The following is a 17536-nucleotide window of genomic DNA, read 5'->3' on the forward strand; positions in this document are numbered from 1 at the left end:
TCAAATACTTCAGTGGGTTTACCAAGATGTTCTTTACAGCCTGAAGATATTCTTAATTTATCTTGATGTGAAGCTCATAATCTTTTAGGAATATATGACTCCTGTATGATTTAAAGCAATATCCAAATTCTGGTACATTTGTCAGAAAAATGCTTCACCTTCCTCTCTTTTTCCATCATATCAGGTAGCTACAGAGTCAAAAGCAATCCTCTCTCTTAGAGCTTTTAAGTTAGAGAATATTTGTTCCTTTTCCTGCAAAGCAAAGTAATGCATATGCACATTTTAGCGTACTTTTAAAAATTCTAAGTTCAACTACAGGCAAGCTAGATATAAAATACCAAAAGTAGTCTTTGTCCTCTAGAGTTTTGATTTTGATATCCTCTCTGCCTGCTCACATTCTTCTGCATGCTCTTTGGCTGCAGAGCTCATGTCACTGGATACTAAGTAAATAGTCAATATTACTAAAAAATAAACATTTCCATGTAATTCAGCTAATTCTGTGGGACTACATCAATTTACAGGGCCCTAGGACACTTCACTTATTGTGGGTTTCTTCTGTGAGCTCTTGAGACTGAATGCATTTGTGTTCACCGCAGACATTACACGCTGGTGGTTGTTTAACACTGTATTTACTTTATCAGATTCATACTGCTCAAGATGTCAGTTCTCTGGCTGAATGCCACAGTGTGCTCATTACTATTAGTAGTACTGTAGTGATGTAGCCTCTGAGTGCTGAGATTCAGAATTTTTAGTGTCACATAAGAAAAAAGTATTTTCCCATATGAAAACAACATACAACCTTACTGGGAAAAAGAAGGAACCAAATTCTACCCAGGAAAGAAAGCCTACAGTAAAGCTTATCTCTTTTAGCAGGTATCACTCTAGACTTTTCTGAAACATGCTGGTGAATATATAGGAATTAAATTATACATGAAACAATTGGAAATGAGCTTCAAGGAGTGACTACCCACAATGGTAATCATAATTCTATACAGTTGATTAATGATAAACCCTCTAAATGCTTTTTATACATTCTTAATCTTGCCGTTTGCTCAGAAGATCACCACATTTAGATTGATGCAGTTTTCTTCTTAAATTTTATGTTAGCTTTTCATCAAAATAATGCAGGCAAATTACAGAGAATTAGTAGTATCTGAGACCACAATTTAATAATTGCCATATTACATATCCAGTTTTGGTTATCAGATGATAATTGGATCAAATTACTTTTCTCATGTGTTACACTCCAGTCTACTCTTTTTGTGCATCTCTAATACTCAAAATATCCTTACATGGTAATATCACAGTACATCCCTTACTGAATAATGTCATTAGCTTCTAGTTAAGACTAAATTTATAGCTTTAACTGAAACCTTGTTAAATTGTAAGAAAAGAAGAAATGGGCTACTGCAGGAAGCAATAATGTAAACCCTTCCCCCTGCCCGCAAAAAAACCCCAACACACCAGATATCTAATATAGTGATCAAATCAGTCATTAAATTGTTGCCCCAATTATTCCTCTATGGCTTTAATAACCACAGAAAAGTTATTAACCTCCACTGATTTTTCAAGAAATGCACATAGTTCTAATTAAACAAATATTTCATTTTCCAAATTCTTATCAAGAGAAGACACAGCTCACAACAATTATTGGGTTTAATTAGCTGAAGAGTGATTTCTGCACTGAGCAATAGCAACACTTAGATAATTTCTGCTTTTTGTTCCTTTCTTTGTATGATGGTTCCAAAACCAAAAAAAGAAACAGAGGGATTAAAAAGACACCCCCACCGCGCACAAATCATGTTGATTAGGAGAAGTTTCTATTTATCCAGCTTCTCTATAGAAGTTTGCTACCTATGTCAATTTTCTTTAAAGCTAGTCTATTTCAGAAGTCCTTGGAAGTCAAGGAAATGTCTTGTTTTCCTCCTATAGTGATTTTCTTAAACATTTGCATCCTCTGAAGTAGTACTTGAAACTTTATACTGCAGGTATAAGGGAAAATTTTGTGATACTTCAATGTTTATAATAATTCAGCTTTGAGAGGGATAGAATTTGGCTTCTTTTCATATTTATTTTGTTCCAAAGTGTTCCTTATGTATCTTTTTACTTTTCTTTTTATTGAGGTCTCAGTCTTCAAGCAAGTTTTTGGATTGTTGTAATATGGCAGGTTTGTCACTTGTTGAACACAAGGACAAAGCACTTGAGAGCTAACTGGAGAAGACAACCTTTCGCTAGAATGATGGCTGGACATCCTGACTGAAACATATGTGGTAGTCCATAAATCAAAGTCAGCAGAGAAAATTAGTATGGCAGTTATTTGCTAATCGGCATTAAGTCTAGAGAAATAAAAAGATCACATTGTTATCATATACATATTCTTACTGTATTGCTGAGAGCTGTTTTAGTCTATATAAGTATGATTTGGCTGATTTAAATACATGTTGTGATAAGACACTTACTCCATTGCAACGGTGCTCTTTCTTGAACCTGGTGAAGCCATTTAGCAAATTTGATATGTCTGGTAATGAGAAATTAGGGAAAAAGGAAAAAAGGAATTACATGAAAGGGTTACCTAGAAGATGGCAGACTCTACTGAAGTGTTTTAGCTTGGCAGAAATACAGGCATGGCAAATCTAGGTTTAAAATACTTCTTGTCAGAAGTGAACTTCATTGTAGATACGTTGATAGCTATGTTATTACCCAAAAAGGTTTCAGTGACCTTGTTTGTTGGTTAGGAAGAAAAATAAATGTACAGTATTTTGTTACATTATGTCGTTCTTGGTTAACAATACCACTTAATGTTAAATTTCAATAATATAGACATGGTAATGGGATACTACTTGCTGAGATAGGTTTCACCAACTGATTTCTGAAGCTAATAAGAATTAAATTTTAATGCACTAATTAATGTGGCAAAGCACAGCTTAGCAAGTAAATAGGCAAAGTAGATAAATTAAGATGTGAAGTTTTTGTGGAGAATCTCCTAGGTGTGATGTTTCTGAACACCAGCCCTCACACTTCTGCTAACTTGCTTAGGAAAACAACATTATCAAATCAATAAGAAAAAGCAAATATAAAAATATCTAGGAATGTTTTCTTCTGATTATTGCAAAGTAAATCTGACTTGTAAAGATTTTGGTATGAAACTATCAATACCTATCAATTGGACCCTGTATTAATTTCACTCTGTTCTCAGCTCTTTGGTCTTTTTATGTGAATAGTCCTGGACTAGTTTTGTTTCTGTTCACTGGAGTAAATGTGCCAATTTGCTTTTTATTTAGTAAAATTATACCATTCCATAAAAATTCTGGGTTACAATTTATGCAGGAGACTGGTTTTGTTGGGTGGTATCTTTGACTAAATATATCTGACGAATTCATTCCTCCCCAGGGAAGAGTCCTGGTAAACATTGATGTTCAGCATGTACTGTGCAGCCAAAGCCATGGTTATTTCAGAGAATAGAGTGTGCAAGAGGAAAACATTCAAAACTGTGTGACTTACTGGGTGACTTACTTGGAGATTCCTCAGAGTCAAGAACAAGTACAGAAACACTGATGCAACAAAGGCTGAAGTTAAATTTGAGTAGAATTTCATTACTCCTAAGCCTAGGTCTTCTCTGTTACAAATATTTTGTAACTTTCTTTGACAATTGAATAACCTTTAAAAAAAAAAAAGCCTTAAGCTTTCAGTCAGCAAAATCTCCCTTTGATTATTTATATTTGAAGAAAGCTCTCTGAATCTTAAAAATTGCCTTATGATAGCTAAGTCTGAAAAAATACATGAGTAGGAGGCACAGAGGTGCAATATCTTACATGCCTAATGTTATGCTGTCAAATGTATATTATCAAGAACAACCCTTTAGCCATTTATGAGGGAAGGAAATGCTTCAAAGACAGGCTAATGGCAGTCAGGCTGTGTATAGTATTAGTCAGAATATGAAATTGCAACAGTAATAACGGTATTACTTACTAGCATGTGAGCACAGTAACTTTCCTCAATAAGCTAGAGAATGAATTATATACCTTTTCTATCTCCCTTCCACATGCCCAGGCTCCAGTAGATGACAATGTGTGTGAATACCAAAAACTGTGTTCTTGAAAGTAATTCATGTTCAAAATTCATTCCCTGTAGTAGAATCTGACAGGAGAATGTGCATTTGATAGACTTTATTTATTATGAGAAGTGTTTGGTGTCCCGTCCCCCCCCCTTTTTTTTTTATTTATTTTTTTTTCCAAATTAGCAGTTTCACCTGTGCCAGTGCAGCTATCGGGCAGGGGTGCACAATCAGGTAGATTGATTAGCCATAGACAGAACAGCACATCAATTCGACTCCTTTCTCTTGCTGAATTGAGCAAGAAAAGCACTGTAATTCTAGCAATAATCTAGTGTTAATTGAGAATGGTTAACTTGTGGCAAAATTTGGTTTTATCCTTTCTTGCAGTCTTCCTCATGTTGTATTCTCTTTGCTCTCACACATGAAGATTTATAAGGGGCTTTGATGTCTGCCTACTCTACCCCGCATCATCAGCAGTTGCTTAGCAGGAGAAGGTAGTGTCATCTGATAGGTCATGATGTATGTTTGTATTGAAAACCCAGCAGCTGCATTGAGATAGATAAAAAGGGAAGAGGAGAGAAAGGAGAATTTTAGCTAAGAATCAATATGGAAAAGCAGAAAAAAATCTTATTACTACTCTTGTGTTCCTAATATTTTCCTTGTTTCATCCTTTTTCTTAAGTCCTGAGAAGCTCTGCTGTGAAGTGTTAGCAATGATACATAGCTCTTACCTTATTGACTATAAGATCCTTGAATATTGCACTTCTCTGTTTACCCAACAATTTTGGAAGAGCTTATTCAACCGCTTGGTGTAGGAAGGAGCTACTTTTCTCCACTAGTGGTTCATTTGCTGAGCTGTAGTATGGAGGTAATCAAGAGTTTGCTTTTCTAGCAGTTATCTTTCCTGCTGGTCAGCTATAGTTCTGAGGTGACAGGACCAATGATGAATATATAAAAAATACACTATTGTTACAGTTAAGCCTCAGTTACCTATAAGCAGATTGTCTGATGCGTGAGTTAGGTGTAACATGGATGCAGGAGTGCTTGAGTACATGCTGCCAGATTTCGTGAGCTCAGGAGCCGTACCAAAGGCATCTGCAGTGGCTCCAGAATCACCTCAGTCTGTACAGAATATACATTTACTTTGCTCCTGCGGGAGCCAAACAGGGTAAGACATGCTGGCCAAGGTATGTCAAGAGGCAGAAAAAGTAGCCATCTGAGTATTGCATGCAGGAGTCCTACCTGAGCCTCACTACCCAGGTTTGAGAGAGCTGTTGGTATTAATAAGTATTAATACTATTTGCTTATTTTTGTGGACCTGGTCATGGATCAAAAGCTCACAGTATGCTAGGGGTCTGTAAAGACATGATACTCGGAAGTACTAAAGAGAACTTCTGTCTCAACAAATTTTAATCCCATTCTAGGGCAAGAGCTGGCAAATAGCTATAAACAGACAGGTGGAGAACCACAAAAACTCAATGAGACAGCATTTGTGAGAATTAGAGGTGATGGTCTTAGCAACAGCCTCACCACTCTCAGTGTTTTAACACCCACAGAAATGGAGAGGTTTAATTTAAAGGAGCTTGATGTTATCTGGAGTACGCAGGAGAAACATTAAGGAGGAAAGTGAAGAAGAGATTCTAAAACAAATAATCTTACTTAGACATTGAAATCTGTTATCAAGAGTAGATTGTAGCCAATAATCAATACCTCAGGAGAAAATAAGCAGTAAAGAGCCTTGAATACAAGAGCAGGTAAAAAGGTATTAGTTTAGACATGGGTAGTGGTTTCACAGGTAGAAACTGAAAAATAAAACTGAAATTCCAAGCAGCAATAGAGAATATTCAATCAACTTAAAAGCAAAAGGAAATGAGATGGTAATTGAAATGACACAGGAATGATCTGGTTGATACAGTCTATTTGGATTTCCAGAAGACTTTACACAAAGTCCCTGATCAAAGACTTTAGGGAAACTAAGCAGCCTCAGCATAAGAAAGGAGGTCCCTGAATAGATAGAGAAATGTTAAAAAGGTAAGAAACAAAGTGTAGGAGGAAATAGCCAGTTCTTTCAGGGGAGAGAGGCCATCTGAGTTCTGCAGAGCTCTGCACTGGAAGATTTTTAATCTTTTCTTAAATTACCTGCAAAAGGAGATGAGCAGTGAGGAAACAAAGTTTTGTGATGGTACGAAGTTAGTTGGAATAGTAAAGACAAGGGCAGAGTACGAAACATTGTAGGAAGACCTTATGAAACAGTGTGACTGGTTGTAAGTGTCCGGTAATTCAATGTAGATAAAACAGTAAGAATGGTGAAAAAGACACTGAATTTCACAAATAAAAAGGTAGTTGTTATCATTCAGTAGCAATATTTTGGGATTATGATAGATAGCTCCATGAAAACTGCAGCAATAGTGAAAAACATGAAGAAAAAAACAAATCTAGTGCTAGGAATTATTAGGAGAGGAAGAGACACAAACATCTCTTCACATTATAGAAATCTGTATAGGTCTAAAACTTGAATACACACTAACTTTTAGTCTGTCTCAAAAAAGACATAGAAGAACCTGGAAAGCTTTAGAAAATGTCAACAAGAATGACTAAATGTTCCTTTTCATGCAATGGCTGAGTGGTCTAGGACTCTCCAATCTGAAAAAGAAATAAATGTCATTATCTACAAAACTTTGAGTGCTACTGAGGAAGTTGTATATGATTTGACCATTCCTGTCCACTCAAAGTGCTATCTAACCCATTTTGTTCCTGACAGGAGCCAATAGGAGATGGTTACGGAAGATCATAAAAATAAACCAAACATATTGTGATTATTCCTCAGTGAGCTCTTGCAGTCTCCAGAGACCTGTTACTGCACATCTGGAGCCAGGTGTGACATCTGTACAGTTCAAAACACTGTAGGAGAGAAGCAAGGATAGGAGGAGGTGAGGAAGAAAAACTGTTTTTAAAAATTTATTTATTGGGAAAGCTGGAAAGTTTATAAAGAGGAAATTAATATGAAGAGGTAGCAGAGGTGGAATAAATTCTGAAGGGGTAAATGTAACAAGAAGAGAAGAATGGCACTACAAGTCAGAAAGCATTGGGATGGACATGGCAGATGGCATGGGCGGGTGGGTAGGATTCTGATTAACAAAGGTTTTGGCTATGGAGGAGGAGCCTGCTATGTAAGTAAAAGGTATTGTCCTGCCTTAATAAAGAGAACTAAGTAAAAAATAGAAAAATGTCTGTTATTGTATGAGAAATGCCTCTTTACTACACAGATATGTTTTATATGCCAGTGTACTCAAGAAATATATATATTCATTAAAATTTCACTTGGAAGAAAACTTGTAATAAAGATGGTTGGTTAAATATATCAATTTAATGATGTCCTCTTACCTCCCATTTCTCCTGTTAGACAGAAGTATTCTGATTAATTTTACTGAAAGGAGGCTTTGTCTTCAAATCCTGTGGTTGGTCACAGACCAGTAACAAATGCATTGAGGGCCAGAAGCACTCTCAGCTAAGGTGCAAAATTATCAGTAAGGTCATCCTTCATGGACTGGTCAAGGAGAAAGACTGGTAAAAACAAATCTCCAATCTAACATGTAATACAGAGATTTGTGTGCATTGAGAAGCTTGCAAACAGAGTTGGTATCTTGGAGGATGAAAGCACGAAGCAGGAAATATTTTCTGATAAGGTGTTATTTTAGACATTGCATGGGGGGAAAAAATGGAGAAAAAGTGACCAGCTAAGTACCTGGCACAAGAATATGCATTTTCTCACTTGAATTACATTAAAGAGTAAGATGAGCAAATCCCTATGCTTGCATAGATTCCATATGATTTTTATTTTGTTTTCGAAATGTGCATAATTTAGTAAAATAAAAACATTGAATCTGCAGCATATATAATTTGGTTCAGAGTGATTAGATCTTTTTATTTTATAGACCTGGGAAGTGCTTGCTCTACAGCTTGAACCTGAAGAAGGAAAAGGTGTTATACAACTTTGACTTAGTTCAGTAATACCCTTCAGAGCCTTCAAATTGTTTGGTCCTTTCAGAGCAAATATGAAGGTTGCTTTTAATAAAACAGCTTTACTTTTAAATACCAGCTTTTTGTTGTCAAGGAATAAATTGCTCCTGCCAATACTGCAGATCTTTCCTCCTTTCTGGCCCTCACTGTGACTCAGACATAAACTAGACACACAGTCAGTGAATACTGGTATATTTTAGTCAACAAGCAGAATAAATGCAAAAATACCAAATATATTGGCTGGCTCCTAGAATTTATGTGGTAATGACCTTATGAATGATGTTTTGAAGAAATCAGTGTTCGGAGTTTCCTATAAACAGGTAAAATCTGAATGGGATCTGCTAAGTTTAGGGTCTGATCTTCAGAAAAAAAAAAATCTCACTGTGGCTTTTTCACAGTTACCTTATCTGTATTCTTGAGTATGTAGAAAATATGCCTATTTACTTACGTACCTCAAAGGTAGCTGCAGGCTGAATGGCTACAGTTATACACCCACAATTCAGGTAAGTAACCACAGATCTCCCTTCTTATTAGAAATACAAATATCACAATCCCAAACTCTTTTATTTTAGAAATGCATGCTTTTAATTTTCTTTTAAGTAAATGAAACTTCATTTCAAATGGTTGAAAATACATATGCCGTGAAAATACCATGTGAAATCTTAAATCTTCATAATGTTCTTCATACACACAAAAACCTGAAGGACAGACATTTGTGGGATATAATCAGAGAGGTCAATTTCTAATTAAAATTTTAAAATAAATAAAACATGAGGAAAGAAAGAGTGAGAATGATGAGAACACTTAGTCACTACTGACTCTGTATGGATGCTTCTTGCTGGAAGTGAAAGACAAGAAAGTTGCTTGTGCAGTTAGTTGTAGGACAGGGGACTATAAAATCCAAGAAGCATTGTAAACCCAATATACTATTGGAAAAGCGTATCAATATCTTATTGATACAGATCAACAGTGGTGTTTCTATGAAACGTTTTGAAAGTTGTACTGAAGGTAGGGCCATAACTTTTCTGACTTTGTGTATAGATCACACAAATGAATCTGCATATTGTACCAATAACTGTGAAAACCTTACCTGGATTGTATTTCCAGTTTTGCATGCTGCCCTCAGGAAAGAGATGAAACCAACTATTGAAAGTCTAGAAGAGAACAAAGGAAATGATCAGACTCCTAAAAAATTATTTGTAAGGAAAGCTGGAGGTGAGTCATAAGGAATTTCATATATGTCAAAAGGAGGAGAAAGAAATGGGTTGTGTTTCATGTCTCTCGTGAGTAAGAGAAGAACTAATAAGTCTGAACTGGAGAAGAAGAGTTGAATTCAGATATTCAGAAAATCTGTGAAAAACTGCAGCAGATTGATTAGGAACATTCTTTAGGTTTCAGCTGCAAAGATCTTTAAGTACACATTAGACTCTCTGTCAAGGATGAATAATATCTGCGGGGAAGTGGGTGCTCTATGCAACCTCCCTAAGACACTTGCAATCTCTTTTTCTATGCTGCTCTTATGCAATAGTAGATGATTTCCTTCTTGTTTGTCACCTTTAATTACAGTCTAGAATCTCCCTGGTCCTTTGTCAAATTGGGTATATTCCCGATGCTTCACATGGCAAATATGCATTGAAATATTTAAGCTTTGTTTATGTTTTTATCTGAAGTGTATTCCAGACCTCTTATTAGCAGTTACTTTTTCTTTTTTTAAGAGAAGATATTCAGACTAATTAGGTGAGGTCCTTCAGGGTTGTTTCCACTGAGCTTTTCACTTTTATAAGTGGAAGAGATCTGTACTCCCTATAATTTTTCTTATCAAAAGTTTGTTGATTTTTGGAAGAACTAATTCAGATGCCCTGAGAGACAAATATGAGTTTGCAAATCATTCCTGGTTAGTTCTCTTATGCTTCAAGCACACTTAATTTCCATTTCTAGGTGATTTTGCCTTGCATCAGATTCTTCAAATGAGTCTTATCTGGTTTTCAGCTTGGACATAGAGATAATATTTCATCTTTATACCATTATTAACCAACCTAAATATAAAATAAGGAAAGCCCTACTGAACAGGTGAAATGTGAACAACATTTCAGGGAAATGAGACTTAAAAAAAAAATAATGTCTAGTTTAGGACTTCTGATCTTAAAACCTAACACTACCATGTCCCACTAAACCATGTCCCTAAGTGCCACATGTAGACATGGCACATTGGAGCATCGGAAGAGGCTGCCCAGGGAAGTCACTGAGTCACTGTCTCTGGAAGTATTTAAAAGATCTGTAGATGTGGCACTTAGCAACATGGTTTAGTGGTGGATTTGGCAGTGTTAGGATTATGTTTGGACTTGATGATCTTAAAGGTCTTTTCCAACCTAAATAATTCTATGATTCTACCTCCAGGGATGGTGACTCAACCTCTTCCCTGGGCAGCCTGTTCCAGTGCTTGACAACCCCTTCAGTGAAGAAATTTTTCCTAATATCCAATCTGAACATCCCCTGCCACAAATTGAGGCCACTTCCTCTTGTCCTATCACTTGCCACCTGACAGAAGAGACCAGCACCCACCTCACTACAACCCCCCTTTAGGTAGTTGTAGAGAGCGATCAGGTCTCCCCTCAGCCTCCTTTTCTTCAGGCTAAACAACCCCAGTTCCCTCAGCCACTCCTTCAGAAGATGTGTACTCTAGACCCTTTACCAGCTTGGTTGCCCTTCTCTGGACACGCTCCAGCACCTCCATGTCTTTCCTGTAGTGAGGGGCCCTAAACTGAACACAGGACTCAAGGTGCAGCCTCACCAGTGCCCAGTACAGGGGGACAACCACCTCCCCGCTCCTGCTGGCCACACTATTTCTGATACAGGCCAGGATGCTGTTGGCCTTCTTGGCCACCTGGGCACACTGCTGGCTCATATTCAGCCGGCTGTTAACCAGCACCCCCAGGTCTTTTTCTGCCGAGCAGCTTTCCAGCCCCTCTTCCCCAAGCCTGTAGCGCTGCATGGGGTTGCTGTGACCGTAGTGCAGGACCCAGCACTTGGCCTCGTTGAACCTCATACAACTGGCCTCGGCTTATCAATCCAGCCTGTCCAGATCTCTCTGTAGAGCCTTCCTACCATCAAGCAGATCAACACTCCCGCCCAACTTGGTGTCGTCTGCAAACTTACTGAGGGTGCACTCAATACCCTCGTCCAAATCATTGATACAAGATATTATACAGAATGGAGCCCAACACCGAGCTCTGGGGAACACCACTTGTGACCTGCTGCCAACTGTATTTAATCCCATTCACCACAACCCTCTGGGCTCGTCCATCCAGCCAGTTTTTTACCCAGTGAAGAGTACACTTGTCTAAGCCATGAGCCGCCAGCTTCTCAAGGAGTATGCTGCGAGAGACAGTGTCAAAGGCTTCACTGAAGTCCAGGTTGACAACATCCACAGCCTTCCCCTCATCCACCTGGTCATAGAAGGAGATCAGGTTGGTCAAGCAGGACCCGCCTTGCATGCACCCAACTGACTGGGCTTGATCCCCTGGTTTTCCTGCACATGCCATGTAAGCGCACTCAAGATGAACCTCTCCATAATCTTCCATGAGGTCAGGCTGACAGCCTGTAGTTCCTCAGATCATCCTTCTGGCCCTTCTGGTAGATGGGTGTCCCTTCTATTTACTGCTCAACAGATTTACCTTCCCCGTGTCTGTGTGTAAAAAGGGTTAGGTCTGGTTTAAAAAGCTTCCCTTATTGTTAGAGAAGCCACATACTAAATTAAACAGCATTGCACTGCAGCTAAGAGCCCCCTTCTTCCTTTTACTCTCCTTGCTCTGTACCACAGACTGAGTTATTTCTTTAGTTTCTTTCTGTGGGTTGGGAATCTAATGCCATGAATTGTCCGGAATAATATGTTCCTTAGTATGAAGAGCCCCTCCTGGCACGAAGGAGGTGAATTTCAAGGAAATGCTACAAACTTCGTAGGACTGAAGTAAAGGCAATATAAAAGGGAGAAATTGAATGTCAGTATTCATTTCCATGTATGCCTCAAAGTATCTAAATACATCCTGGGCAAGGAAACTTATTTCCTTTATCATAACTGTCTCCTCTTCCATTACTCTTCTTTTTTGGATTTTTTCCCCTTCATTAATATAAATAAATTGCTAATCCAGTGGGCAGCAACAATCCACTGTTGTTACATCAGTCATCAAACCCAGGAAAATTGGTTGCCTTAATTATGTGGCATAACAACCTGAAAAAAAATCAGAAGGAAGTTTTGTTATCTGTTCCCATAGCTAAGCAATGTATTTCCTTGAGAGAGCAGAGCCAAAATCAGAAGCTTCTTGCACATGCTTAATTTCTTAACGTTTGTTTTCCAGAATACTCTTTCTATCATTCCCCACTGACCTCCAGCTTGCTTGTAGGCTTGTGTGCACCTGCATTAAATGGATATTTTCCTCTCATATTCTCCGCAATGGTTATTTTTAGAATTAATTAAACCCTCTGAGATCAGGCTTTGTTGTCGTTTTGCAGATATTCCATGCACAAGTGCTATTTAGGGAAAATTTGCAAGAAGTAAGTACAAAGGGCTTTCAAATCACTATTATCCTGCCTATGAAATGCATTTGGGGTGATTCTGTATTTCTGGTGATATGGTTATTTACCCTACAGTGCCCTGCAGTCCGTAGGCCATTCATTGCTCCTGACATAACAAAGATGGGAAAAGTTTGTGAGCTGGATGCTTGTGATAAGATGATAATAGCGAAGACAAAGGTCATCTGTATTTAGCTTGTTGGCCCCTTCAGCACTTAATGCTAGTGCAGGACTCATATAAAGAGAAAAATGCAGGCATATCTCTCTCGGTTTTGTTTGCACCTATTTAAAATGGTAGTTACACTCAGAAATGCCTGCAATTACCTTTATAATTCTAGATCATTATATCAACTGTGTATCAAGACTAACTGCAGCTGCTGTGCTGTTTCCAGTTTTCACTTACTGTAATTTTAACTTTGGCTGCTATTTAAGACACCTCCAGTCCTTACTTATAGGAACAGCACACGTAAAGCTATTAGAACTGTTTGCTGCATGATATTTGTTGACTATAAACAGTTTCTTAATGAAAATATTGCGGAGAAACCATATATCTCGCTATACTAGGTCATTCTTTCTAGGTTGAAATCCCCATTGATCTCAAAAGTGATATAATTTCTTTGCATCCATGAATGTTCAGAGTAGCTATAAGTGACTATGATTTTAAAAATAGAATTCAAGTCAACTTATTGTTGCAGTGTCTGTAATAAATAGCACTACTAAAAGAAAATTCTGTAAAGAGGAGGAAGAGGAAAGTCTGCCCTGTCTTCTAGTTGTTTTCTGCAATCAGTACACACAAAATTCAGTGAAATTATAGGAATCCAGTTATAGATAGTTCTTAGCTGACAGCATATTTTTGACAACAACAGGGACTGCTAAGATGTAAATAGGCCTTCCCTTCAGATTTGTGGAATTGTTTTTACTTTTCAAGAGCAAACTATATTACTTCTCTCAGAGTAACAGGCATTTGGTTGTCTTTCAGCCCAAATGATTTCCCATCTGCTCCTTTTGCACTTCTTGCATTTCTTTTCAATTGTCATTGCAAACTTTTTTAGAAGCAAGGGAAACAAAAAATTGTCATAAAATAAAATCAGTGGTTTTACTCCCTATTAAATAGAAATTGCTACATGAATAGCTGGAATTTGCAGGGCAAACCAGTATCAGAGTTATTTTGGTTCTTCAGTATTGGAGTGTACTCCAAATCAATTCAAATCAGTAAAAAAAAAATTCCTCAGCCACCCATTTTTTTCCGTATTTAATGCATCCTGTAATTCCAGCACTTTACTACTGACAAGTGTAATTTTCATGATAAGCAGGAATGATAGTGCAGCTATCCATGCTCTCAGTCAGGCAAGAAAGTAATTCATTACTCAGTCCCTGAAAATTATGGACGTGCAACCAACTTTTATCCATGTCTCAGGGAAAGACTCCACCACTAGCTAAGCAAATAAATACAAGATATGAGCTTGATGAAATTAGTTGATACAGAAATTTGGGCCTGTTAATTTGCACCAAAAGCATGACATAGGTAAGTGGGGCAAAATAGCTGGTTTGGTTCTAAGTTTTCTTGTAGAGAATAACTTAAGTGGAAGGAGGGGAAGGCTCAAGAGTGGAGGAGGAAGATTATATTGAAAGCAAAATTTTGGCAAAACTAATACAAAGCAAATGTGGGGCTGGTGGCCTCAAACATCAGCTCATAGTCATAGGACAAGCAGAGGATTTATAGAGGAGAGGCTACTATGCATTTTCCATCTGATACTTCAGCTGCTGATTAAATATTGCTGTTGCCAACACCTTCACTCCATCCTTGCTTTTACTACATATTTATGTGACAAAGTCTGACTTCTTGTTGCTGAAAATAGTTCACGTCAGAGGCAAAATGACTTACCATGGTACATGAACCTGTTTAGATGTTTTGAGCCCCTGTAAATGAAAGTTCCTGCTCAAAATCCACACTGATGTTGCTAAAGCAGACTAAAATAATTAGGCAAAAAATATCTATTTATAACCAGTTCTTTATTCATAACATCCCTAGGATCCTACTGATGCTAATATTCAAAGTAAATATTAGAATGGAAACTTCAAGCCTTATGTTCATAAGTTTACCCTTTAGATCTGAGGTCCGTCATCATGCTGATACAAGCATTAGTGATGGTTCAAATGATACAGGTTTTTAATCCTCATCTGTTAACTCCTAAGTACAATTCAGGGCTAAAAAGGAAAGAAAAGAAGAATTGAAATTTGGTGTAAAGTATTATTTCAGTATTTAAGAAAACTTTTTCCAAGTAGAAAGGATATTGATGTTGTTGATGCATGTCCTTCTGGAGATTTTTTAAGGAGAAAGTTTTCCTTAGACACTGCAGTGTTTAACCTCAAAGTTAAGCATATACTTATCAACAAGGAAACATATTTATGAGGAAACGTATAGACATCAAGTAATTTAATTAATATAGAAATGTCAGAAATAGTAGAATAAAGAACAAGAACTGAGAGTTTTATGCAGAATGAATGCCATGCCACAATCAGTGTTGTGGAAACACAGGCCGTGAACCATGGTTTAGTGAGAGAAAAGAGAAGACAAAATGAAGCAATATCTCTATATGGTAGTCCTATTTTAACACCTACTTTGGATCAAGAGTGTAATTATGAAGTGGTTTTCTTGATCATCCATGATTAACATGCTGCGAGTGCTGTATTTCCAAGGAAAATGATTTATTTAAATGAAATCAGTCCAGAAGATAGACTTCAACAACATCTAATGCATCCTACCTACTAATGAGATTTCAGATTATGAGATCAGATTAGAGCCAGTCCAAAGTAAAATTTCCAAACTATGCATAGTATAAATGCTAAATCCCCAAATCAGCTGTTTTGCTCTTTAGATCTGCTCCTGTTGCATTGAATTACTTGCTAATGTAGACATAATTTGTGTTTAGTCTGAAGGAGATGAGACACAAGTTTGTTGAAACTCTTTCAGTGAAGGAGATGACAGAAAAGAAGAGGGAAAATGTGATATAGGGGTTTGTTCTTAGGATTGCTGACAAGCAAGAAAGAGACCTATGAGCTACTTCAGCAACTGCTGGAAATGTCCAAGAACAAGACAGTAATAATGGATGTGTCCTGGAAGTTATCAGATTATCAGCTGTATACTGGAAAACAAAACAATCCCCCAAAATCTTAGGCAATACATCTAGATGGAGATGACTTTGTATTTCAGATGGTGGGGGAATGTAATTAAGGAGCAGATACATCACAGAATGCAGTTGATTGAGAATGTGAAAGACTGAAGGTAATTTGTGTGAAAGTGATCATGAAATGTAAACATTTATTCTCAGGAAAGGTGTTTGTGATTACAGTAGAATACAGATTATAGCTTTTGGAAAAATAGAATTCAATACAAGGAATTGGAAGGAAAAATCTCACAAGAAAATAGTGAAAATGCCGTATTTTGGATGAGATGAAAGTTACAGGGAATATGCACAACTGCAAAATTTCCCTGTACAATTTCAAATTAAGATGCATAGTGAATAGCTATCCTGGCTGCATCAAGATCACTTTAGTGAAGGCCAGAGATAATGCAGAATAGTAACACTTTTTCTAGGGCAAACTGTGAAAGGATTACATAAGTATGTAGAGATGAAATAAAAAAAAAAAACAGCTGAGATGCAAAATAAATTCTAAGGAAGAAGGACATTAAATAATAAAAAAATAAGTTTATAGGTATATTAAAAGAAGAACTATATTGATTCTTTTTTATAACCTTGCAAACACTTTGCATTTGCCTAAATTGTGAGGAATTCTCCAAAGTTTAACTGCTAACATTTACAAAATTTTTTTTTTAATAAGATTTTTCAATTACGTTAGCTGTGCGTTCAAAGCAGTTTTATTTACAACGTGTTCTCTTTCCTTAAATCTCAACAAAATCCACAAAATTCAGATTACATTAGAGTTGATGCATTCCTCTTATGATAGATTAAATGACCTTTTCAAAGAGAGAAATGAAATTGGTTTGATATCATGTGCTACAGACAAATCCATGTTCTAATCCCCGAATTGTTTACATATTGATTGTTTAGTAGTTTGTTTAGATCTCTCTCTGGGTATTAAAGTTATGACAGCTTGTCTTCTTTTTAGCCACATTTTGAAGACAAATAGTATCTATGCCCTTTTTCAATCCTCTAGGTTCTCATTCAATCCCCATTACTTCTCATGTATAATCATCAATAATTCAGAAATTGTATCAAAATAAATATCACCAGATCCTATGACCTGAATGCATTTAATCTATCCACATACCCCTTGATCTATATTTTCCTTATTCTGATTTAAAAAAAAAAATAAAAATTAACAATAACTTTTCTTGTGGTAACAGCAGCTAAAAAGACCCTGAATACACTTAGCTTTTTTCAGTGTCCTCATTTCTTTGTCTCCTTTCTCCATCCGGTGCATCTGTATTTTCCTTTACATTTCTTGCTTCTGTTGTTTTCTACTATTTTTCCTTGTTTTTCTATGCCCTCTGCAGCTGCACCACGGTCTTTCTGTTTAATGCGACTGTGCTGTAATCTTAGGCTTCTTCATCTTTTTAAGATCCGTTTTAGATTTTGGAGCTGTTAATGTGTTATTGTAGAGCCCAATTTGTGTCTTACTATATCTCTTTATCACCATTGCTTATTTTAATGGTGTCATCCCTCTTCAGGACTGTATTCCAGGCATAAAAACTTCCAACTTTTCTTTACATGGAATATTACTTGAAGGATTTTTTGGCAGTTTTTCTCACAATGGATCTGCTTTTCTGCTCTCAGTGGATTTTAGGGCCAGCATACCCTTCTGAATATTACTTCTTCTTTTCTCCCCCTCCTCCCCCCCCCCCCCCCCCCCGGTTTTCTTCTCCGCCCCC

Source organism: Haliaeetus leucocephalus, unplaced genomic scaffold (genome assembly GCF_000737465.1).
Source record: "Haliaeetus leucocephalus isolate CR32 unplaced genomic scaffold, Haliaeetus_leucocephalus-4.0 Scaffold598, whole genome shotgun sequence".
Classification (NCBI taxonomy): Eukaryota; Metazoa; Chordata; class Aves; order Accipitriformes; family Accipitridae; genus Haliaeetus; species Haliaeetus leucocephalus.